Source organism: Canis lupus, chromosome 38 (genome assembly GCF_048164855.1).
Source record: "Canis lupus baileyi chromosome 38, mCanLup2.hap1, whole genome shotgun sequence".
Taxonomy (NCBI): Eukaryota; Metazoa; Chordata; class Mammalia; order Carnivora; family Canidae; genus Canis; species Canis lupus.
This window is the reverse complement of record NC_132875.1, coordinates 25,646,437-25,673,780: the sequence shown is the minus strand read 5'-3', so window position 1 is coordinate 25,673,780 and position 27,344 is coordinate 25,646,437.

The window sequence follows — 27,344 nt, the reverse complement described above, 5'->3', positions numbered from 1 at the left end:
TCGATTCTTTTTGATTCGATTGGATTCTTTTCGATTTGATTCAAATCTTTCGATTCGATTTGATTTGATTCTTTTCGATTCGATTCAATACGATTCTTTTCATTTCGATTCTAATCGATTCTCTTCGATTCATTTCGTTTCGATTCGTTTCGATTCTATTCGATTTTTTTCGATTCTATTCTATTTGATTCATTTTGAATCATTTCAATTTGATTCTGTTCGAGTGGTTTCTATTAGATTCTTTTCGATTTGATTCAATTCGATTCGAGTCTTTTTGATTCGAGTCTTCGACTTGATTCAATTCAATACGATTCTTTTAGATTCGATTCGATTTTTTTCGTTTCGATTCGACTTTTTTTGATTTGATTCTTTTCGATTCGATTGTTTTCAATTCGATTGATTCGATTCTTTTCAATTCTATGCTATTCAAAGCGATTCTTTTGTATTTGATTCGATTCGATTGTTTTCGTTTGATTCGGTTCGATTCGTTTCTTTTCGATTCGATTCAATTCTTTTTGATTCGATTCTTTTCGATTCGATTTCATTCTTATCGATTCGATTCTATTCTTTTCTATTCCATTCGAATCGATTCGTTTTGATTGAATTCGATTCTTTTCGATTCGATTCAATTAGATTCTTTTCGATTGGATTCAATTTGTTTCGATTCGAATCAATTTGATTCTTTCGATTGGATTCCATTCGATTCTTTTCGATTCTATTCATTTCGATTATTTTCGTTGAGATTAGATTTTTTTCGATTTGATTTTTTTCGGTTCGAGTCGATTCATTTCGCTTATTTTGGTTAGGATCAATTCAATTCGATTCTTTTTGATTTGATTTGATTCTCTTCGATTTCTTTCGATACTATTCTATTCTTTTCGATTCGATTCCATTCAATCCGATTCTTTTCGATTCGATTCGGTTGTTTTAGATTTGATTCCATTCCTCGTTTATATTTGATATGATTCTTTTCGATTCGATTTGATACGATACTTTTTATTTTGATTCGAATCGATTCTCTTCGGTTCGATTCATTTTGATTCTTTTCGATTCAATTCTATTCGAATTTTGTCGATTTGATTCGATTCGATTCTTTTAGATTCTACTTGATTTGTTTCTTTTCGATTCGTTTTGATTCGATTCTTTTTGATTCATGTCGATTCGATTCGATTCCTTTGTTTCGATTCTATTCTTTTCAATTCGAATCTTTTGGTTACATGGAATTCGATTCTTTTCGATTTGATTCTTTATGATTTTTTTCAAAGCGATTCAATTCGATTCTTTTTTTTATGATAGTCAGAGAGAGAGACAGAGAGGCGGAGACACAGGCAGAGGGAGAAGCAGGCTCCATGCACCAGGAGCCCGATGTGGGATTCGATCCCGGGTCTCCAGGATCGCGCCCTGGGCCAAAGGCAGGCACTAAACCGCTGCGCCACCCAGGGATCCCTCAATTCGATTCTTTTTTATTCGAATCTATTCGATTCTTTTTGATTCGATTTGATTCTATTCGAGTTTTTTCGATTTGATTCGATTAGTTCCTTTTTGATTCAATTCAATTCATTTCTTTGGTTCGATTCAATTCGAATCTTTTGGATTCGATTCTTTTGGATTCGAATCGAGTAGATTCTTTTCATTTTGATCGGATTCATTTCAATTCGATTCTTTTCGATTCGAATGTTTTCGAATCAATTCGATACTTTTTGATTCGATTCGATTCTTTTCGTGTCGATTTGATTCTTTTCGATTCGATTCTTTTCTATTTGAATCGATTCGATTCTTTTCATTTCGATTCGATTTGATTCAATTCGATTCTTTTCGATCAATTCAATTTGATTGTTTTCGATTTGATTCGATTCGATTCTTTTCTATTCTATTCAATTCGATTAGTTTCCATTCGATGATGCAATTGGATTCTTTTCGATTCGAGTCGATACGATTCGATTCTTTTTTGATTAGATACAATTCGATTCTTTTCGATTCGATTCGACTCGATTTCATTCTTTTTGATTCGATTCGACTAGAATTTAATCGACTGATTCAATTTGATTCTTTTCTTTTCGGTTCGATTCTTTTCTATTCGATATTTTTCTATTCAATTCGAATATTTCAATTCGATTCGATTCAATTCGATTCTTTTCGTTTCAAATCGATTCGTTTCATTCGAGTCTTTTCAATTCGATTCTTTTAGATTCGATTCGATTTGATATTTTTAATTCGATACGAGTCTTTTCGATTCGATTCGATTCTTTTCAATTCGATTCTTTTCGATTCGAGTCTTTTTGATTCGATTCATTTCGATTCGATTCGATTCTTTTCAATTCAATTTGATGCTTTTCCATTTGATCTGATTTGTTTCATTTCGATTCTTTTCGATTCAATTCGATTCTTTTCGATTCCATTAAATTTGATTCGATTCTTTTCGATTCGATTATATTCTTTTCAATTTGATTCCATTCAGTTCGATTCTTTTCGATTCGATTGGATTCTTTTCGATTTGATTCATTCTTTCGATTCGATTTGATTTGATTCTTTTCGATTCGATTCAATACGATTCTTTTCATTTCGATTCTAATCGATTCTCTTCGAATCAATTCCTTTCGATTCTATTCGATTTTTTTCGATTCTATTCTATTCGATTCATTTTGAATCATTTCGATTTGATTCTGTTCGAGTGGTTTCTATTAGATTATTTTCAATTTGATTCAATTCGATTCGAGTCTTTTTGATTCGAGTCTTTTCGACTCGATGCAATTCAGTACGATTCTTTTAGATTCGATTCGATTCGATTGTTTTCGTTTCGATTCGACTTTTTTTGATTCGATTCTTTTCGATTCGATTGTTTTCAATTCGATTGATTCGATTCTTTTCAATTCTATGCTATTCAAAGCGATTCTTTTGTATTTGATTCAATTCGATTGTTTTCCTTTTGATTCGGTTCGATTCGTTTCTTTTCAATTCGATTCAATTCTTTTCGATTCGATTCTTTTCGATTCGATTTGATTCTTTTCGATTCGATTCTTTTCGGTTCGATTTGATTCTTTTCGATTCTATTCTATTCTTTTCTATTCCATTCGAATCGATTCGTTTTGATTGAATTCGATTCTTTTCGATTCGATTCAATTAAATTCTTTTCGATTGGATTCAATTTGTTTCGATTCGAATCAATTTGATTCTTTTCGATTGGATTCCATTCGATTCTTTTCGATTTGATTCAATTCGATTCTTTTCGATTCTATTCATTTCGATGATTTTCGTTGAGGTTAGATTCTTTTCGATTTGATTTTTTCGGTTCGAGTCGATTCATTTCGCTTATTTTGGTTAGGATCAATTTAATTCGATTCTTTGTGATTTGATTTGATTCTATTCGATTTCTTTCGATTCTATTCTATTGTATTCTTTTCGATTCGATTCCATTCAATCCGATTCTTTTCGATTCGATTCGATTGTTTTAGATTTGATTCCATTCTTTCGATTCTATTTGATATGATTCTTTTCGATTCGATTTGATACGATACTTTTTATTTTGATTCGAATCGATTCTCTTCGGTTCGATTCGTTTTGATTCTTTTCGATTCAATTCTATTCGAATTTTTTCGATTTGATTCGATTCGATTCTTTTAGATTCTACTTGATTTGTTCTTTTTCGATTCGTTTTGATTCGATTCTTTTTGATTCATGTCGATTCGATTCGATTCTTTTGTTTCTTTTTTTTATTTTTTATTTTTTTTTGATTCTTTTGTTTCGATTCGATTCTTTTCAATTCGAATCTTTTCGTTACATGGAATTCGATTCTTTTCGTTTGATTCTTTATGATTTTTTTCAACGCGATTCAATTCGATTCTTTTTTTATGATAGTCACAGAGAGAGAGAGAGGCAGAGACACAGGCAGAGGGAGTAGCAGGCTCCATGCACCGGGTGCCCGATGTGGGATTCGATCCCGGGTCTCCAGGAACGCGCCCTGGGCAAAGGCAGGCGCTAAACCGCTGCGCCACCCAGGGATCCCTCAATTCGATTCTTTTTTATTCGAATCTATTCGATTCTTTTTGATTCGATTTGATTCTATTCGATTTTTTCGATTTGATTCGATTAGTTCCTTTTTGATTCAATTCAATTCATTTCTTTTGATTCAATTCAATTCGATTCTTTTGGATTCGATTCGATTCTCTTGGATTCGATTCTTTTGGATTCGAATCGAGTAGATTCTTTTCATTTCGATCGGATTCATTTCAATTCGATTCTTTTCGATTCGAATGTTTTCGAATCAATTCGATACTTTTTGATTCGATTTGATTCTTTTCGTGTCGATTTGATTCTTTTCGATTCGATTCTTTTCTATTTGAATCGATTCGATTCTTTTCATTTCGATTCGATTTGATTCAATTCGATTCTTTTCGATCAATTCAATTTGATTGTTTTCGATTTGATTCGATTCGATTCTTTTCGATTCTATTCAATTCGATTATTTTCCATTCGATGAAGCAATTGGATTCTTTTCGATTCGATTCGATTCGTTTCTTTTCGATTCGATTCGACTCGGTTTCATGCTTTTTGATTCGATTCGACTAGAATTTAATCGACTGATTCAATTTGATTCTTTTCTTTTCGGTTGGATTCTTTTCTATTCGATTTTTTTCTATTCATTAGTTTCTTTTAATTCAATTCGATTCGATTCGATTCGATTCAATTCAGTTCTTTTCGTTTCAAATCGATTCGTTTCAATTCGAGTCTTTTCAATTTGATGCCTTTCGATTCGGTTCGATTTGATATTTTTAATTTGATTCGAGTCTTTTCGATTCGATTCGATTCTTTTCAATTGGATTCTTTTCGATTCGAGTCTTTTTGATTCAATTCATTTCGATTCGATTCGATTCTTTTCAATCCGATTTGATGCTTTTCCATTTGATCTGATTTGTTTCATTTCGATTCTTTTCGATTCAATTCGATTCTTTTCGATTCCATTAAATTTGATTTGATTCTTTTCGATTCGATTATATTCTTTTCAATTTGATTCCATTCAGTTCGATTCTTTTCTATTCGATTGGATTCTTTTCGATTTGATTCAATTCTTTCGATTCGATTTGATTTGATTCTTTTCGATTCGATTCAATACGATTCTTTTCATTTCGATTCTAATCGATTCTCTTCGATTCGTTTCGTTTCGATTCTATTCGAATTTTTTCCATTCTATTCTATTTGATTCATTTTGAATCATTTCGATTTGATTCTGTTCAAGTGGTTTCTATTAGATTCTTTTCGATTTGATTCAATTCGATTCGAGTCTTTTTGATTCGAGTCTTTTCGACTCGATTCAATTCAATACGATTCTTTTAGATTCGATTCGATTCGATTGTTTTCGTTTCGATTCGACTTTTTTTGATTCGATTCTTTTCGATTCCATTGTTTTCAATTCGATGGATTCGATTCTTTTCAATTCTATGCTATTCAAAGCGATTTTTTTGTATTTGATTCGATTCGATTGTTTTCTTTTTGATTCGGTTCGATTCGTTTCTTTTCGATTCGTTTCTTTTCGATTCGATTCGATTCTTTTCGATTCGATTTGATTCTTTTCGATTCTATTCTATTCTTTTCTATTCCATTCGAATCGAATCGTTTTGATTGAATTCGATTCTTTTCGATTCGATTCAATTAAATTCTTTTCGATTGGATTCAATTTGTTTCGATTCGAATCAATTTGATTCTTTTCGATTGGATTCCATTCGATTCTTTTCGATTTGATTCAATTTGATTCTTTTCGATTCTATTCATTTCGATGATTTTCTTTGAGATTAGATTCTTTTCGATTTGATTTTTTCGGTTCGAGTCGATTCATTTCGCTTATGTTGGTTAGGATCAATTCAATTCGATTCTTTTTGATTTGATTTGATTCTATTCGATTTCTTTCGATTCTATTCTATAGTATTCTTTTCTTTTCCATTCCGTTCAATTCGATTCTTTTCGATTCGATTCGATTGTTTTAGATATGATTCCATTCTTTCGATTCTATTTGATATGATTCTTTTCGATTCGATTTGATACGATACTTTTTATTTTGATTCGAATCGATTCTCTTCGGTTCGATTCGTTTTGATTCTTTTCGATTCAATTCTATTCGAATTTTTTCGATTTGATTCGATTCGATTCTTTTAGATTCTACTTGATTTGTTTCTTTTCGATTCGTTTTGATTCGATTCTTTTTGATTCATGTCGATTCGATTCGATTCTTTTGTTTCGATTCGAATCTTTTCAATTCGAATCTTTTCGTTACATGGAATTCGATTCTTTTCGATTTGATTCTTTATGATTTTTTTCAACGCGATTCAATTCGATTCTTTGTTTATGATAGTCATAGAGAGAGAGAGAGGCAGAGACACAGGCAGAGGGAGTAGCAGGTTCCATGCACCGGGAGCCTGATGTCGGATTCGATCCCGGTCTCCAGGAACGCGTCCTGGGCCAAAGGCAGGTGCTAAACCGCTGCGCCACCCAGGGATCCCTCAATTCGATTCTTTTTTATTCGAATCTATTCGATTCTTTTTGATTCGATTTGATTCTATTCGAGTTTTTTCGATTTGATTCGATTAGTTCCTTTTTGATTCAATTCAATTCATTTCTTTTGATTCAATTCAATTCGATTCTTTTGGATTCGATGCGATTCGTTTGGATTCGATTCTTTTGGATTCGAATCGAGTGGATTCTTTTCATTGCGATCGGATTCATTTCAATTCGATTCTTTTCGATTCAAATGTTTTCGAATCAATTCGATACTTTTTAATCCGATTCGATTCTTTTCGTGTCGATTTGATTCTTTTCGATTCGATTCTTTTCTATTTGAATCGACTCGATTCTTTTCATTTCGATTCGATTTGATTCAATTCGATTCTTTTCGATCAATTCAATTTGATTGTTTTCGTTTTTTTTTTTTTTTTTTTTTTTTTTGATTGTTTTCGTTTTGATTCGATTCGATTCTTTTCTATTCTATTCAATTCGATTAGTTTCCACTCGATGATGCAATTGGATTCTTTTCGATTCGAGTCGATACTATTCGATTCTTTTTGATTAGATACAATTCGATTCTTTTCGATTCGATTCGACTCGATTTCATTCTTTTTGATTCGATTCGACTAGAATTTAATCGACTGATTCAATTTGATTCTTTTCTTTTCGGTTCGATTCTTTTCTATTCGATTTTTTTCTATTCAATTCGATTCTTTCAATTCCATTCGATTCGATTCGATTCTTTTCGTTTCAAATCGATTCGTTTCAATTCGAGTCTTTACAATTCGATTCTTTTCGATTCGATTCGATTTGATATTTTTAATTCGATTCGAGTCTTTTCAATTCGATTCGATTCTTTTCAATTCGATTCTTTTCGATTCGATTCTTTTTGAATCGATTCCTTTTGATTCGATTCGATTCTTGTCAATTCGATTTGATGCTTTTCCATTTGATCTGATTTGTTTCATTTCGATTCTTTTCGATTCAATTCGATTCTTTTCGATTCCATTAAATTTGATTCGATTTTTTCGATTCGATTAGATTCTTTTCGATTTCTTTCCATTCAGTTCGATTCTTTTCGATTCGATTGGATTCTTTTCGATTTGATTCAATTCTTTCGATTCGATTTGATTTGATTCTTTTCGATTCGATTCAATACGATTCTTTTCATTTCGATTCTAATCAATTCTCTTCAATTCATTTCGTTTCGATTCGTTTCGATTCTATTCGATTTTTTTCGATTCTATTCTATTCGATTCATTTTGAATCATTTCGATTTGATTCTGTTCGAGTGGTTTCTATTAGATTCTTTTCGATTTGATTCAATTCGATTCGAGTCTTTTTGATTCGAGTCTTTTCGACTCGATTCAATTCAATACGATGCTTTTCGATTCGATTCGATTCGATTGTTTTCGTTTCGATTCGACTTTTTTTGATTCGATTCTTTTCGATTCGATTGTTTTCAATTCGATTGATTCGATTCTTTTCAATTCTATGCTATTCAAAGCGATTCTTTTGTATTTGATTCGATTCGATTGTTTTCTTTTTGATTCGGTTCGATTCGTTTCTTTTCGATTCGATTCAATTCTTTTCGATTCGATTCTTTCCGATTCGATTTGATTCTTTTCAATTGTATTCTATTCTATTCTTTTCTATTCCATTCGAATCGATTCGTTTTGATTGAATTCGATTCTTTTCGATTCGATTCAATTAGATTCTTTTCGATTGGATTCAATTTGTTTCGATTCGAATCCATTTGATTCTTTTCGATTGGATTCCATTCGATTCTTTTCGATTTGATTCAATTCGATTCTTTTCGATTCTATTCATTTCGATGATTTTCGTGGAGATTAGATTCTTTTCGATTTGATTTTTTCGGTTCGAGTCGATTCATTTCGCTTATTTTGGTTAGGATCAATTCAATTCGATTCTTTTTGATTTGATTTGATTCTATTCGATTTCTTTCGATTCTATTCTATTCTTTTCGATTCTATTCCATTCAATCCGATTCTTTTCGATTCGATTGTTTTAGATTTGATTCCATTCTTTCGATTCTATTTGATATGATTCTTTTCGATTCGATTTGATACGATACTTTTTATTTTGATTCGAATCGATTCTCTTCGGTTCTATTCGTTTTGATTCTTTTCGATTCAATTCTATTCGAATTTTGTCGATTTGATTCGATTCGATTTTTTTAGATTCTACTTGATTTGTTTCTTTTCGATTCGTTTTGATTCGATTCTTTTTGATTCATGTCGATTCGATTCGATTCTTTTGTTTCGATTCGATTCTTTTCAATTCGAATCTTTTCGTTACATGGAATTCGATTCTTTTCGATTTGATTCTTTATGATTTTTTTCAACGCGATTCAATTCGATTCTTTTTTTTATGATAGTCACAGAGAGAGACAGAGAGGCAGAGACACAGTCAGAGGGAGAAGCAGGCTCCATGCACCGGGAGCCTGATGTGGGATTCGATCCCGGGTCTCCAGATACGCGCCCTGGGCCAAAGGCAGGCGCTAAACCGCTGCGCCCCCCATGGATCCCTCAATTCGATTCTTTTTTTATTCGAATCTATTCAATATTTTTTGATTCGATTTGATTCTATTCGATATTTTTCGATTTGATTCGATTAGTTCCTTTTTGATTCAATTCAATTCATTTCTTTTGATTCAATTCAATTCGATTCTTTTGGTTTCGATTCAATTCTTTTGGATTCGATTCTTTTGGATTCGAATCGAGTAGATTCTTTTCATTTCGATCGGATTCATTTCAATTCGATTCTTTTCGATTCGAATGTTTTCGAATCAATTCTTTTTGATTCGATTCGATTCTTTTCGTGTTGATTTGATTCTTTTCGTTTCGATTCTTTTCTATTTGAATCGATTCGATTCTTTTCATTTCGATTCGATGTGATTCAATTCGATTCTTTTCGATCAATTCAATTTGATTGTTTTCGATTTGATTCGATTCGATACTTTTCGATTCTATTCAATTCGATTAGTTTCCATTCGATGATGCAATTGGATTCTTTTCGATTCGAGTCGATACGATTCGATTCTTTTTGATTAGATACAATTCGATTCTTTTCGATTCGATTCGATTCTTTTCGATTCGATTCGACTCGATTTCATTCTTTTTGATTCGATTCAACTAGAATTTAATCGACTGATTCAATTTGATTCTTTTCTTTTCGGTTCGATTCTTTTCTATTCGATTTTTTTCTATTCAATTCGATTCTTTCAATTCGATTCGATTCGATTCGATTCTTTTCGTTTCTAATCGATTCGTTTCAATTCGAGTCTTTTCAATTCGATTCTTTTCGATTCGATTCGATTTGATATTTTTAATTCGATTCGAGTCTTTTCGATTCGATTCGATTCTTTTCAATTCGATTCTTTTCGATTCGAGTCTTTTTGATTCGATTCATTTCAATTCGATTCGATTCTTTTCAATTCGATTTGATGCTTTTCCATTTGATCTGATTTGTTTCATTTCGATTCTTTTCGATTCAATTCGATTCTTTTCGATTCCATTAAATTTGATTCGATTCTTTTCGATTCGATTAGATTCTTTTCGATTTGATTCCATTCAGTTCGATATTTTTCGATTCGATTGGATTCTTTTCGATTTGATTCAATTCTTTGGATTCGATTTGATTTGATTCTTTTCGATTCGATTCAATACGATTCTTTTCATTTCGATTCTAATCGATTCTCTTCGATTCAATTCGTTTCGATTCGTTTCGATTCGTTTCGAATTTTTTCGATTCTATTCTATTCAATTCATTTTGAATCATTTCGATTTGATTCTGTTCGAGTGGTTTCTATTAGATTCTTTTCGATTTGATTCAATTCGATTCGAGTCTTTTTGATTCGAGTCTTTTCGACTCGATGCAATTCAATACGATTCTTTTAGATTCGATTCGATTCGATTGTTTTCGTTTCGATTCGACTTTTTTTGATTCGATTCTTTTCGATTCGATTGTTTTCAATTCGATTGATTCGATTCTTTTCAATTCTATGCTATTCAAAGCGATTCTTTTGTAGTTAATTCGATTCGATTGTTTTTTTTTTTGATTCGGTTCGATTCGTTTCTTTTCGATTCGATTCTTTTCGATTCGATTTGATTCTTTTCGATTCGATTCTATTCTATTCTTTTCTATTCCATTCGAATCGATTCGTTTTGATTGAATTCGATTCTTTTCGATTCGATTCAATTAGATTCTTTTCGATTGGATTCAATTTGTTTCGATTCGAATCCATTTGATTCTTTTCGATTGGATTCCATTCGATTCTTTTCGATTTGATTCAATTCGATTCTTTTCGATTCTATTCATTTCGATGATTTTCGTGGAGATTAGATTCTTTTCGATTTGATTTTTTTCGGTTCGAGTCGATTCATTTCGCTTATTTTGGTTAGGATCAATTCAATTCGATTCTTTTTGATTTGATTTGATTCTATTCGATTTCTTTCGATTCTATTCTATTGTATTCTTTTCGATTCCATTCCGTTCAATTCGATTGTTTTCGATTCGATTCGATTGTTTTAGATTTGATTCCATTCTTTCGATTCTATTTGATATGATTCTTTTCGATTCGATTTGATACGATACTTTTTATTTTGATTCGAATCGATTCTCTTCGGTTCGATTCGTTTTGATTCTTTTCGATTCAATTCTATTCGAATTTTTTCGATTTGATTCGATTCGATTTTTTTAGATTCTACTTGATTTGTTTCTTTTCGATTCGTTTTGATTCGATTCTTTTTGATTCATGTCGATTCGATTCGATTCTTTTGTTTCGAGTCGATTCTTTTCAATTCGAATCTTTTCGTTACATGGAATTCGATTCTTTTCGATTTGATTCTTTATGATTGTTTTCAACTGGATTCAATTCGATTCTTTTTTTTATGATAGTCACAGAGAGAGTGATAGAGGCAGAGACACAGGCAGAGGGAGAAGCAGGCTCCATGCACCGGGAGCCCGATGTGGGATTCTATCCCGGGTCTCCAGGATCGCGCCCTGGGCCAAAGGCAGGCGCTAAACCGCTGCGCCACACAGGGATCCCTCAATTCGATTCTTTTTTATTCGAATCTATTTGATTCTTTTTGATTCGATTTGATTCTATTCGATTTTTTTCGATTTGATTCGATTAGTTCCTTTTTTATTCAATTCAATTCATTTCTTTTGATTCAATTCAATTCGATTCTTTTGGATTCGATTGGATTCTTTTGGATTCGATTCTTTAGGATTCGAATCGAGTAGATTCTTTTCATTACGATCGGATTCATTTCAATTCGATTCTTTTCGATTCGAATGTTTTCGAATCAATTCGATACTTTTTGATTCGATTCGATTCTTTTCGTGTCGATTTGATTCTTTTCTATTCTTTTCTATTTGAATCGATTCGATTCTTTTCATTTCGATTCGATTTGATTCAATTCGATTCTTTTCGATCAATTCAATTTGATTTTTTTCGATTTGATTCGATTCGATTCTTTTCTATTCTATTCAATTCGATTATTTTCCAGTCCATGATGCAATTGGATTCTCTTCGATTCGAGTCGATACGATTCGATTCTTTTTGATTAGATACAATTCGATTCTTTTCGATTCGATTCGATTCTTTTCAATTCGAAGCGACTCGATTTCATTTTTTGATTCGATTCGACTAGAATTTAATCGACTGATTCATTTTGATTCTTTTCTTTTCGGTTCAATTCTTTTCTATTCGATTTTTTTCTATTCAATTCGATTCTTTCAATTCAATTCGATTCGATTCGATTCGATTCTTTTCGTTTCAAATCGATTCGTTTCAATTCGAGTCTTTTCAATTCGATTCTTTTCGATTCGATTCGATTCTTTTCGATTCGATTCGACTCGATTTCATTCTTTTTTATTCGATTCGACTAGAATTTAATCGACTGAATTCAATTTGATTCTTTTCTTTTCGGTTCGATTCTTTTCTATTCGATTTTTTTCTATTCAATTCGATTCTTTCAATTCAATTCGATTCAATTCGAATCGATTCGATTCTTTTCGTTTCAAATCGATTCGTTTCAATTCGAGTCTTTTCAATTCGATTCTTTGCGATTTGATTCGATTTGATATTTTTAATTTGATTCGAGTCTTTTCGATTCGATTCGATTCTTTTCAATTCGATTCTTTTCGATTCGATTCTTTTTGATTCGATTCATTTCGATTCGATTCGATTTTTTTCAATTCGATTTGATGCTTTTCCATTTGATCTGATTTGTTTCATTTCGATTCTTTTCGAATCAATTCGATTCTATTCGATTCCATTAAAATTGATTCGATTATCTTCGATTCGATTCTTTTCGATTTGATTCCATTCAGTTCGATTCTTTTCGATTCGATTGGATTCTTTTCGATTTGTTTTTTTTTTATTTATTTATGATAGTCACACAGAGAGAGAGGCAGAGACATAGGCAGATGGAGAAGCAGGCTCCATGCCGGGAGCCCGACGTGAGATTCGATCCCGGGTCTCCAGGATCGCGCCCTGGTCCAAAGGCAGGCGCTAAACTGCTGCGCCACCCAGGGATCCCGGATTCTTTTCGATTTGATTCAATTCTTTCGATTCGATTCGATTTGATTCTTTTCGATTCGATTCAATACGATTCTTTTCATTTCGATTCTAATCGATTCTCTTCAATTCAATTCGTTTCGATTCGTTTCGATTCGTTTCGATTTTTTTCTATTCTATTCTATTCGATTCATTTTGAATCATTTCGATTTGATTCTGTTCGAGTGGTTTCTATTAGATTCTTTTCGATTTGATTCAATTCGATTCGAGTCTTTTTGATTCGAGTCTTTTCGACTCGATGCAATTCAATACGATTCTTTTAGATTCGATTCGATTCGATTGTTTTCGTTTCGATTCGACTTTTTTTGATTCGATTCTTTTCGATTCGATTGTTTTCAATTCGATTGATTCGATTCTTTTCAATTCTATGCTATTCAAAGCGATTCTTTTGTATTTGATTCGATTCGATTGTTTTCTTTTTGATTCGGTTCGATTCGTTTCTTTTCGATTCGATTCAATTCTTTTCGATTCGATTCTTTTCGATTCGATTTGATTCTTTTCGATTCGATTCTATTCTTTTCTATTCCATTCGAATCGATTCGTTTTGATTGAATTCGATTCTTTTCGATTCGATTCAATTAGATTCTTTTCGATTGGATTCAATTTGTTTCGATTCGAATCCATTTGATTCTTTTCGATTGGATTCCATTCGATTCTTTTCGATTTGATTCAATTCGATTCTTTTCGATTCTATTCATTTCGATGATTTTCGTGGAGATTAGATTCTGTTCGATTTGTTTTTTTTCGGTTCGAGTCGATTCATTTCGCTTATTTTGGTTAGGATCAATTCAATTCGATTCTTTTTGATTTGATTTTATTCTATTCGATTTCTTTCGATTCTATTCTATTGTATTCTTTTCGATTCCATTCCGTTCAATTCGATTCTTTTCGATTCGATTCGATTGTTTTAGATTTGATTCCATTCTTTCGATTCTATTTGATATGATTCTTTTCGATTCGATTTGATACGATACTTTTTATTTTGATTCGAATCGATTCTCTTCGGTTCGATTCGTTTTGATTCTTTTCGATTCAATTCTATTCGAATTTTTTCGATTTGTTTCGATTCGATTCTTTTAGATTCTACTTGATTTGTTTCTTTTCGATTCGTTTTGATTCGATTCTTTTTGATTCATGTCGATTCGATTCGATTCTTTTGTTTCGAGTCGATTCTTTTCAATTCGAATCTTTTCGTTACATGGAATTCGATTCTTTTCGATTTGATTCTTTATGATTGTTTTCAACTGGATTCAATTAGATTCTTTTTTTTATGATAGTCACAGAGAGAGTGAGAGAGGCAGAGACACAGGCAGAGGGAGAAGCAGGCTCCATGCACCGGGAGCCCGATGTGGGATTCGATCCCGGGTCTCCAGGATCGCGCCCTGGGCCAAAGGCAGGCGCTAAACCGCTGCGCCACCCAGGGATCCCTCAATTCGATTCTTTTTGATTCGATTTGATTCTATTCGATTTTTTTCGATTTGATTCGATTAGTTCCTTTTTGATTCAATTCAATTCATTTCTTTTGATTCAATTCGATTCGATTCTTTTGGATTCTATTCGATTCTTTTGGATTCGATTCTTTTGGATTCGAATCGAGTAGATTCTTTTCATTTCGATCGGATTCATTTCAATTCGATTCTTTTCGATTCGAATGTTTTCGAATCAATTCGATACTTTTTGATTCGATTCGATTCTTTTCGTGTCGATTTGATTCTTTTCGATTCGATTCTTTTCTATTTGAATCGATTCGATTCTTTTCATTTCGATTCGATTTGATTCAATTCGATTCTTTTCGATCAATTCAATTTGATTGTTTTCGATTTGATTCCATTCGATTCTTTTCGATTCTATTCAATTCGATTAGTTTCCATTCGATGATGCAATTGGATTCTTTTCGATTCGAGTCGATACGATTCGATTCTTTTTGATTAGATACAATTCGATTCTTTTCGATTCGATTCGATTCTTTTCGATTCGATTCGACTCGATTTCATTCTTTTTGATTCGATTCGACTAGAATTTAATCGACTGATTCAATTTGATTCTTTTCTTTTCGGTTCGATTCTTTTCTATTCGATTTTTTTCTATTCAATTCGAGTCTTTTCAATTCGAATCTTTGCGATTCGATTCGATTTGATATTTTTAATTCGATTCGAGTCTTTTCGATTCGATTCGATTCTTTTCAATTCGATTTGATGCTTTTCCATTTGATCTGATTTGTTTCATTTCGATTCTTTTCGATTCAATTCGATTCTTTTAGATTCCATTAAATTGGATTCGATTCTTTTCGATTCGATTAGATTCTTTTCGATTTGATTCCATTCAGTTCGATTCTTTTCGATTCGATTGGATTCTTTTCGATTTGATTCAATTCTTTCGATTCGATTTGATTTGATTCTTTTCGATTCGATTCAATACGATTCTTTTCATTTCGATTCTAATCGATTCTCTTCGATTCAATTCGTTTCGATTCGTTTCGATTCTATTCGAATTTTTTCGATTCTATTCTATTCGATTCATTTTGAATCATTTCGATTTGATTCTGTTCGAGTGGTTTCTATTAGATTCTTTTCGATTTGATTCAATTCGATTCGAGTCTTTTTGATTTGAGTCTTTTCGACTCGATTCAATTCAATACGATTCTTTTAGATTTGATTCGATTCGATTGTTTTCGTTTCGATTCGACTTTTTTTGATTCGATTCTTTTCGATTCGATTGTTTTCAATTCGATTGATTCGATTCTTTTCAATTCTATGCTATTCAAAGCGATTCTTTTGTATTTGATTCGATTCGATTGTTTTCTTTTTGATTCGGTTCGATTCGTTTCTTTTCGATTCGATTCAATTCTTTTCGATTCGATTCTTTTCGATTCGATTTGATTCTTTTCGACTCGATTCTATTCTTTTCTATTCCATTCGAATCGATTCGTTTTGATTGAATTCGATTCTTTTCGATTCGATTCAATTAGATTCTTTTCGATTGGATTCAATTTGTTTCGATTCGAATCCATTTGATTCTTTTCGATTGGATTCCATTCGATTCTTTTCGATTTGATTCAATTCGATTCTATTCATTTCGATTATTTTCGTTGAGATTAGATTCTTTTCGATTTGATTTTTTTCGGTTCGAGTCGATTCATTTCGCTTATTTTGGTTAGGATCAATTCAATTCGATTCTTTTTGATTTGATTTGATTCTATTCGATTTCTTTCGATTCTATTCTATTGTATTCTTTTCGATTCGATTCCATTCAATCCGATTCTTTTCGATTCGATTCGATTGTTTTAGATTTGATTCCATTCTTTCGATTCTCTTTGATATGATTCTTTTCGATTCGATTTGATACGATACTTTTTATTTTGATTCGAATCGATTCTCTTCGGTTCGATTCTTTTTGATTCTTTTCGATTCAATTCTATTCGAATTTTTTCGATTTGATTCGATTCGATTCTTTTAGATTCTACTTGATTTGTTTCTTTTTGATTCGTTTTGATTCGATTCTTTTTGATTCATGTCGATTCGATTCGATTCTTTTGTTTCGATTCGAATCTTTTCAATTCGAATCTTTTCGTTACATGGAATTCGATTCTTTTCGATTTGATTCTTTATGATTTTTTTCAACTGGATTCAATTCGATTCTTTTTTTTATGATAGTCACAGAGAGAGTGAGAGAGGCAGAGACACTGGCAGAGGGAGAAGCAGGCTCCATGCACCGGGAGCCCGATGTGGGATTCGATCCCGGGTCTCCAGGATCGCGCCCTGGGTCAAAGGCATGCGCTAAACCGCTGCGCCACCCAGGGATCCCTCAATTCGATTCTTTTTGATTCGATTTGATTCTATTCGATTTTTTTCGATTTGATTCGATTAGTTCCTTTTTGATTCAATTCAATTCATTTCTTTTGATTCAATTCGATTCGATTCTTTTGGATTCGATTCGATTCTTTTGGATTCGATTCTTTTGGATTCGAATCGAGTAGATTCTTTTCATTTCGATCGGATTCATTTCAATTCGATTCTTTTCGATTCGAATGTTTTCGAATCAATTCGATACTTTTTGATTCGATTCGATTCTTTTCGTGTCGATTTGATTCTTTTCGATTCGATTCTTTTCTATTTGAATCGATTCGATTCTTTTCATTTCGATTCGATTTGATTCAATTCGATTCTTTTCGATCAATTCAATTTGATTGTTTTCGATTTGATTCCATTCGATTCTTTTCGATTCTATTCAATTCGATTAGTTTCCATTCGATGATGCAATTGGATTCTTTTCGATTCGAGTCGATACGATTCGATTCTTTTTGATTAGATACAATTCGATTCTTTTCGATTCGATTCGATTCTTTTCGATTCGATTCGACTCGATTTCATTCTTTTTGATTCGATTCGACTAGAATTTAATCGACTGATTCAATTTGATTCTTTTCTTTTCGGTTCGATTCTTTTCTATTCGATTTTTTTCTATTCAATTCGAGTCTTTTCAATTCGAATCTTTGCGATTTGATTCGATTTGATAGTTTTAATTCGATTCGAGTCTTTTCGATTCGATTCGATTCTTTTCAATTCGATTCTTTTCGATTCGAGTCTTTTTGATTCGATTCATTTCGATTCGATTCGATTCTTTTCAATTCGATTTGATGCTTTTCCATTTGATCTGATTTGTTTCATTTCGATTCTTTTCGATTCAATTCGATTCTTTTCGATTCCATTAAATTTGATTCGATTCTTTTCGATTCGATTAGATTCTTTTCGATTTGATTCCATTCAGTTCGATTCTTTTCGATTCGATTGGATTCTTTTCGATTTGATTCAATTCTTTCGATTCGATTTGATTTGATTCTTTTCGATTCGATTCAATACGATTCTTTTCATTTCGATTCTAATCGATTCTCTTCGATTCAATTCGTTTCGATTCGTTTCGATTCTATTCGAATTTTTTCGATTCTATTCTATTCGATTCATTTTGAATCATTTCGATTTGATTCTGTTCGAGTGGTTTCTATTAGATTCTTTTCGATTTGATTCAATTCGATTCGAGTCTTTTTGATTCGAGTCTTTTCGACTCGATTCAATTCAATACGATTCTTTTAGATTCGATTCGATTCGATTGTTTTCGTTTCGATTCGACTTTTTTTGATTCGATTCTTTTCGATTCGATTGTTTTCAATTCGATTGATTCGATTCTTTTCAATTCTATGCTATTCAAAGCGATTCTTTTGTATTTGATTCGATTCGATTGTTTTCTTTTTGATTCGGTTCGATTCGTTTCTTTTCGATTCGATTCAATTCTTTTCGATTCGATTCTTTTCGATTCGATTTGATTCTTTTCAATTCGATTCTATTCTTTTCTATTCCATTCGAATCGATTCGTTTTGATTGAATTCGATTCTTTTCGATTCGATTCAATTAGATTCTTTTCGATTGGATTCAATTTGTTTCGATTCGAATCCATTTGATTCTTTTCGATTGGATTCCATTCGATTCTTTTCGATTTGATTCAATTCGATTCTATTCATTTCGATTATTTTCGTTGAGATTAGATTCTTTTCGATTTGATTTTTTTCGGTTCGAGTCGATTCATTTCGCTTATTTTGGTTAGGATCAATTCAATTCGATTCTTTTTGATTTGATTTGATTCTATTCGATTTCTTTCGATTCTATTCTATTGTATTCTTTTCGATTCGATTCCATTCAATCCGATTCTTTTCGATTCGATTGTTTTAGATTTGATTCCATTCTTTCGATTCTCTTTGATATGATTCTTTTCGATTCGATTTGATACGATACTTTTTATTTTGATTCGAATCGATTCTCTTCGGTTCGATTCGTTTTGATTCTTTTCGATTCAATTCTATTCGAATTTTTTCGATTTGATTCGATTCGATTCTTTTAGATTCTACTTGATTTGTTTCTTTTCGATTCGTTTTGATTCGATTCTTTTTGATTCATGTCGATTCGATTCGATTCTTTTGTTTCGATTCGAATCTTTTCAATTCGAATCTTTTCGTTACATGGAATTCGATTCTTTTCGATTTGATTCTTTATGATTTTTTTCAACTGGATTCAATTCGATTCTTTTTTTTATGATAGTCACAGAGAGAGTGAGAGAGGCCGAGACACAGGCAGAGGGAGAAGCAGGCTCCATGCACCGGGAGCCCGATGTGGGATTCGATCCCGGGTCTCCAGGATCGCGCCCTGGGCCAAAGGCAGGCGCTAAACCGCTGCGCCACCCAGGGATCCCTCAATTCGATTCTTTTTGATTCGATTTGATTCTATTCGATTTTTTTCAATTTGATTCGATTAGTTCCTTTTTGATTCAATTCAATTCATTTCTTTTGATTCAATTCGATTCGATTCTTTTGGATTCGATTCGATTCTTTTGGATTCGATTCTTTTGGATTCGAATCGAGTAGATTCTTTTCATTTCGATCGGATTCATTTCAATTCGATTCTTTTCGATTCGAATGTTTTCGAATCAATTCGATACTTTTTGATTCGATTCGATTCTTTTCGTGTCGATTTGATTCTTTTCGATTCGATTCTTTTCTATTTGAATCGATTCGATTCTTTTCATTTCGATTCGATTTGATTCAATTCGATTCTTTTCGATCAATTCAATTTGATTGTTTTCGATTTGATTCGATTCGATTCTTTTCGATTCTATTCAATTCGATTAGTTTCCATTCGATGATGCAATTGGATTCTTTTCGATTCGAGTCGATACGATTCGATTCTTTTTGATTAGATACAATTCGATTTTTTTCGATTCGATTCGATTCTTTTCGATTCGATTCGACTCGATTTCATTCTTTTTGATTCGATTCGACTAGAATTTAATCGACTGATTCAATTTGATTCTTTTCTTTTCGGTTCTATTCTTTTCTATTCGATTTTTTTCTATTCAATTCGAGTCTTTTCAATTCGAATCTTTGCGATTCGATTCGATTTGATAGTTTTAATTCGATTCGAGTCTTTTCGATTCGATTCGATTCTTTTCAATTCGATTCTTTTCGATTCGAGTCTTTTTGATTCGATTCATTTCGATTCGATTCGATTCTTTTCAATTCGATTTGATGCTTTTCCATTTGATCTGATTTGTTTCATTTCGATTCTTTTCGATTCAATTCGATTCTTTTCGATTCCATTAAATTGGATTCGATTCTTTTCGATTCGATTAGATTCTTTTCGATTTGATTCCATTCAGTTCGATTCTTTTCGATTCGATTGGATTCTTTTCGATTTGATTCAATTCTTTCGATTCGATTTGATTTGATTCTTTTCGATTCGATTCAATACGATTCTTTTCATTTCGATTCTAATCGATTCTCTTCGATTCAATTCGTTTCGATTCGTTTCGATTCTATTCGAATTTTTTCGATTCTATTCTATTCGATTCATTTTGAATCATTTCGATTTGATTCTGTTCGAGTGGTTTCTATTAGATTCTTTTCGATTTGATTCAATTCGATTCGAGTCTTTTTGATTCGAGTCTTTTCGACTCGATTCAATTCAATACGATTCTTTTAGATTCGATTCGATTCGATTGTTTTCGTTTCGATTCGACTTTTTTTGATTCGATTCTTTTCGATTCGATTGTTTTCAATTCGATTGATTCGATTCTTTTCAATTCTATGCTATTCAAAGCGATTCTTTTGTATTTGATTCGATTCGATTGTTTTCTTTTTGATTCGGTTCGATTCGTTTCTTTTCGATTCGATTCAATTCTTTTCGATTCGATTCTTTTCGATTCGATTTGATTCTTTTCGATTCGATTCTATTCTTTTCTATTCCATTCGAATCGATTCGTTTTGATTGAATTCGATTCTTTTCGATTCGATTCAATTAGATTCTTTTCGATTGGATTCAATTTGTTTCGATTCGAATCCATTTGATTCTTTTCGATTGGATTCCATTCGATTCTTTTCGATTTGATTCAATTCGATTCTATTCATTTCGATTATTTTCGTTGAGATTAGATTCTTTTCGATTTGATTTTTTTCGGTTCGAGTCGATTCATTTCGCTTATTTTGGTTAGGATCAATTCAATTCGATTCTTTTTGATTTGATTTGATTCTATTCGATTTCTTTCGATTCTATTCTATTGTATTCTTTTCGATTCGATTCCATTCAATCCGATTCTTTTCGATTCGATTGTTTTAGATTTGATTCCATTCTTTCGATTCTCTTTGATATGATTCTTTTCGATTCGATTTGATACGATACTTTTTATTTTGATTCGAATCGATTCTCTTCGGTTCGATTCGTTTTGATTCTTTTCGATTCAATTCTATTCGAATTTTTTCGATTTGATTCGATTCGATTCTTTTAGATTCTACTTGATTTGTTTCTTTTCGATTCGTTTTGATTCGATTCTTTTTGATTCATGTCGATTCGATTCGATTCTTTTGTTTCGATTCGAATCTTTTCAATTCGAATCTTTTCGTTACATGGAATTCGATTCTTTTCGATTTGATTCTTTATGATGTTTTTCAACTCGATTCAATTCGATTCTTTTTTTTATGATAGTCACAGAGAGAGTGAGAGAGGCAGAGACACTGGCAGAGGGAGAAGCAGGCTCCATGCACCGGGAGCCCGATGTGGGATTCGATCCCGGGTCTCCAGGATCGCGCCCTGGGCCAAAGGCAGGCGCTAAACCGCTGCGCCACCCAGGGATCCCTCAATTCGATTCTTTTTTATTTGAAGCTATTCGATTCTTTTTGATTCGATTTGATTCTATTCGATTTTTTTCGATTTGATTCGATTAGTTCCTTTTTGATTCAATTGAATTCATTTTTTTTGATTCAATTTGATTCGATTCTTTTGGATTCGATTCGATTCTTTTGGATTCGATTCTTTTGGATTCGAATCGAGAAGATTCTTTTCATTTCGATCGGATTCATTTCAATTCGATTCTTTTCGATTCGAATGTTTTCGAATCAATTCGATACTTTTTGATTCGATTCGATTCTTTTCGTGTCGATTTGATTCTTTTCGATTCGATTCTTTTCTATTTGAATCGATTCGATTCTTTTCATTTCGATTCGATTTGATTCAATTCGATTCTTTTCGATCAATTCAATTTGATTGTTTTCGATTTGATTCGATTCGATTCTTTTCGATTCTATTCAATTCGATTAGTTTCCATTCGATGATGCAATTGGATTCTTTTCGATTCGAGTCGATACGATTCGATTCTTTTTGATTAGATACAATTCGATTCTTTTCGATTCGATTCGATTCTTTTCGATTCGATTCGACTCGATTTCATTCTTTTTGATTCGATTCGACTAGAATTTAATCGACTGATTCAATTTGATTCTTTTCTTTTCGGTTCGATTCTTTTCTATTCGATTTTTTTCTATTCAATTCGAGTCTTTTCAATTCGAATCTTTGCGATTCGATTCGATTTGATATTTTTAATTCGATTCGAGTCTTTTCGATTCGATTCGATTCTTTTCAATTCGATTCTTTTCGATTCGAGTCTTTTTGATTCGATTCATTTCGATTCGATTCGATTCTTTTCAATTCGATTTGATGCTTTTCCATTTGATCTGATTTGTTTCATTTCGATTCTTTTCGATTCAATTCGATTCTTTTCGATTCCATTAAATTTGATTCGATTCTTTTCGATTCGATTAGATTCTTTTCGATTTGATTCCATTCAGTTCGATTCTTTTCGATTCGATTGGATTCTTTTCGATTTGATTCAATTCTTTCGATTCGATTTGATTTGATTCTTTTCGATTCGATTCAATACGATTCTTTTCATTTCGATTCTAATCGATTCTCTTCGATTCAATTCGTTTCGATTCGTTTCGATTCTATTCGAATTTTTTCGATTCTATTCTATTCGATTCATTTTGAATCATTTCGATTTGATTCTGTTCGAGTGGTTTCTATTAGATTCTTTTCGATTTGATTCAATTCGATTCGAGTCTTTTTGATTCGAGTCTTTTCGACTCGATTCAATTCAATACGATTCTTTTAGATTCGATTCGATTCGATTGTTTTCGTTTCGATTCGACTTTTTTTGATTCGATTCTTTTCGATTCGATTGTTTTCAATTCGATGGATTCGATTCTTTTCAATTCTATGCTATTCAAAGCGATTCTTTTGTATTTGATTCGATTCGATTGTTTTCTTTTTGATTCGGTTCGATTCGTTTCTTTTCGATTCGATTCAATTCTTTTCGATTCGATTCTTTTCGATTCGATTTGATTCTTTTCGATTCGATTCTATTCTTTTCTATTCCATTCGAATCGATTCGTTTTGATTGAATTCGATTCTTTTCGATTCGATTCAATTAGATTCTTTTCGATTGGATTCAATTTGTTTCGATTCGAATCCATTTGATTCTTTTCGATTGGATTCCATTCGATTCTTTTCGATTTGATTCAATTCGATTCTATTCATTTCGATTATTTTCGTTGAGATTAGATTCTTTTCGATTTGATTTTTTTCGGTTCGAGTCGATTCATTTCGCTTATTTTGGTTAGGATCAATTCAATTCGATTCTTTTTGATTTGATTTGATTCTATTCGATTTCTTTCGATTCTATTCTATTGTATTCTTTTCGATTCGATTCCATTCAATCCGATTCTTTTCGATTCGATTCGATTGTTTTAGATTTGATTCCATTCTTTCGATTCTATTTGATATGATACTTTTCGATTCGATTTGATACGATACTTTTTATTTTGATTCGAATCGATTCTCTTCGGTTCGATTCGTTTTGATTCTTTTCGATTCAATTCTATTCGAATTTTTTCGATTTGATTCGATTCGATTCTTTTAGATTCTACTTGATTTGTTTCTTTTTGATTCGTTTTGATTCGATTCTTTTTGATTCATGTCGATTCGATTCGATTCTTTTGTTTCGATTCGAATCTTTTCAATTCGAATCTTTTCGTTACATGGAATTCGATTCTTTTCGATTTGATTCTTTATGATTTTTTTCAACTGGATTCAATTCGATTCTTTTTTTTATGATAGTCACAGAGAGAGTGAGAGAGGCAGAGACACTGGCAGAGGGAGAAGCAGGCTCCATGCACTGGGAGCCCGATGTGGGATTCGATCCCGGGTCTCCAGGATCGCGCCCTGGGCCAAAGGCAGGCGCTAAACCGCTGCGCCACCCAGGGATCCCTCAATTCGATTCTTTTTGATTCGATTTGATTCTATTCGATTTTTTTCAATTTGATTCGATTAGTTCCTTTTTGATTCAATTCAATTCATTTCTTTTGATTCAATTCGATTCGATTCTTTTGGATTCGATTCGATTCTTTTGGATTCGATTCTTTTGGATTCGAATCGAGTAGATTCTTTTCATTTCGATCGGATTCATTTCAATTCGATTCTTTTCGATTCGAATGTTTTCGAATCAATTCGATACTTTTTGATTCGATTCGATTCTTTTCGTGTCGATTTGATTCTTTTCGATTCGATTCTTTTCTATTTGAATCGATTCGATTCTTTTCATTTCGATTCGATTTGATTCAATTCGATTCTTTTCGATCAATTCAATTTGATTGTTTTCGATTTGATTCGATTCGATTCTTTTCGATTCTATTCAATTCGATTAGTTTCCATTCGATGATGCAATTGGATTCTTTTCGATTCGAGTCGATACGATTCGATTCTTTTTGATTAGATACAATTCGATTCTTTTCGATTCGATTCGATTCTTTTCGATTCGATTCGACTCGATTTCATTCTTTTTGATTCGATTCGACTAGAATTTAATCGACTGATTCAATTTGATTCTTTTCTTTTCGGTTCGATTCTTTTCTATTCGATTTTTTTCTATTCAATTCGAGTCTTTTCAATTCGAATCTTTGCGATTCGATTCGATTTGATATTTTTAATTCGATTCGAGTCTTTTCGATTCGATTCGATTCTTTTCAATTCGATTCTTTTCGATTCGAGTCTTTTTGATTCGATTCATTTCGATTCGATTCGATTCTTTTCAATTCGATTTGATGCTTTTCCATTTGATCTGATTTGTTTCATTTCGATTCTTTTCGATTCAATTCGATTCTTTTCGATTCCATTAAATTGGATTCGATTCTTTTCGATTCGATTAGATTCTTTTCGATTTGATTCCATTCAGTTCGATTCTTTTCGATTCGATTGGATTCTTTTCGATTTGATTCAATTCTTTCGATTCGATTTGATTTGATTCTTTTCGATTCGATTCAATACGATTCTTTTCATTTCGATTCTAATCGATTCTCTTCGATTCAATTCGTTTCGATTCGTTTCGATTCTATTCGAATTTTTTCGATTCTATTCTATTCGATTCATTTTGAATCATTTCGATTTGATTCTGTTCGAGTGGTTTCTATTAGATTCTTTTCGATTTGATTCAATTCGATTCGAGTCTTTTTGATTCGAGTCTTTTCGACTCGATTCAATTCAATACGATTCTTTTAGATTCGATTCGATTCGATTGTTTTCGTTTCGATTCGACTTTTTTTGATTCGATTCTTTTCGATTCGATTGTTTTCAATTCGATTGATTCGATTCTTTTCAATTCTATGCTATTCAAAGCGATTCTTTTGTATTTGATTCGATTCGATTGTTTTCTTTTTGATTCGGTTCGATTCGTTTCTTTTCGATTCGATTCAATTCTTTTCGATTCGATTCTTTTCGATTCGATTTGATTCTTTTCGATTCGATTCTATTCTTTTCTATTCCATTCGAATCGATTCGTTTTGATTGAATTCGATTCTTTTCGATTCGATTCAATTAGATTCTTTTCGATTGGATTCAATTTGTTTCGATTCGAATCCATTTGATTCTTTTCGATTGGATTCCATTCGATTCTTTTCGATTTGATTCAATTCGATTCTATTCATTTCGATTATTTTCGTTGAGATTAGATTCTTTTCGATTTGATTTTTTTCGGTTCGAGTCGATTCATTTCGCTTATTTTGGTTAGGATCAATTCAATTCGATTCTTTTTTATTTGATTTGATTCTATTCGATTTCTTTCGATTCTATTCTATTGTATTCTTTTCGATTCGATTCCATTCAATCCGATTCTTTTCGATTCGATTCGATTGTTTTAGATTTGATTCCATTCTTTCGATTCTATTTGATATGATTCTTTTCGATTCGATTTGATACGATACTTTTTATTTTGATTCGAATCGATTCTCTTCGGTTCGATTCGTTTTGATTCTTTTCGATTCAATTCTATTCGAATTTTTTCGATTTGATTCGATTCGATTCTTTTAGATTCTACTTGATTTGTTTCTTTTTGATTCGTTTTGATTCGATTCTTTTTGATTCATGTCGATTCGATTCGATTCTTTTGTTTCGATTCGAATCTTTTCAATTCGAATCTTTTCGTTACATGGAATTCGATTCTTTTCGATTTGATTCTTTATGATTTTTTTCAACTGGATTCAATTCGATTCTTTTTTTTATGATAGTCACAGAGAGAGTGAGAGAGGCAGAGACACTGGCAGAGGGAGAAGCAGGCTCCATGCACTGGGAGCCCGATGTGGGATTCGATCCCGGGTCTCCAGGATCGCGCCCTGGGCCAAAGGCAGGCGCTAAACCGCTGCGCCACCCAGGGATCCCTCAATTCGATTCTTTTTGATTCGATTTGATTCTATTCGATTTTTTTCAATTTGATTCGATTAGTTCCTTTTTGATTCAATTCAATTCATTTCTTTTGATTCAATTCGATTCGATTCTTTTGGATTCGATTCGATTCTTTTGGATTCGATTCTTTTGGATTCGAATCGAGTAGATTCTTTTCATTTCGATCGGATTCATTTCAATTCGATTCTTTTCGATTCGAATGTTTTCGAATCAATTCGATACTTTTTGATTCGATTCGATTCTTTTCGTGTCGATTTGATTCTTTTCGATTCGATTCTTTTCTATTTGAATCGATTCGATTCTTTTCATTTCGATTCGATTTGATTCAATTCGATTCTTTTCGATCAATTCAATTTGATTGTTTTCGATTTGATTCGATTCGATTCTTTTCGATTCTATTCAATTCGATTAGTTTCCATTCGATGATGCAATTGGATTCTTTTCGATTCGAGTCGATACGATTCGATTCTTTTTGATTAGATACAATTCGATTCTTTTCGATTCGATTCGATTCTTTTCGATTCGATTCGACTCGATTTCATTCTTTTTGATTCGATTCGACTAGAATTTAATCGACTGATTCAATTTGATTCTTTTCTTTTCGGTTCGATTCTTTTCTATTCGATTTTTTTCTATTC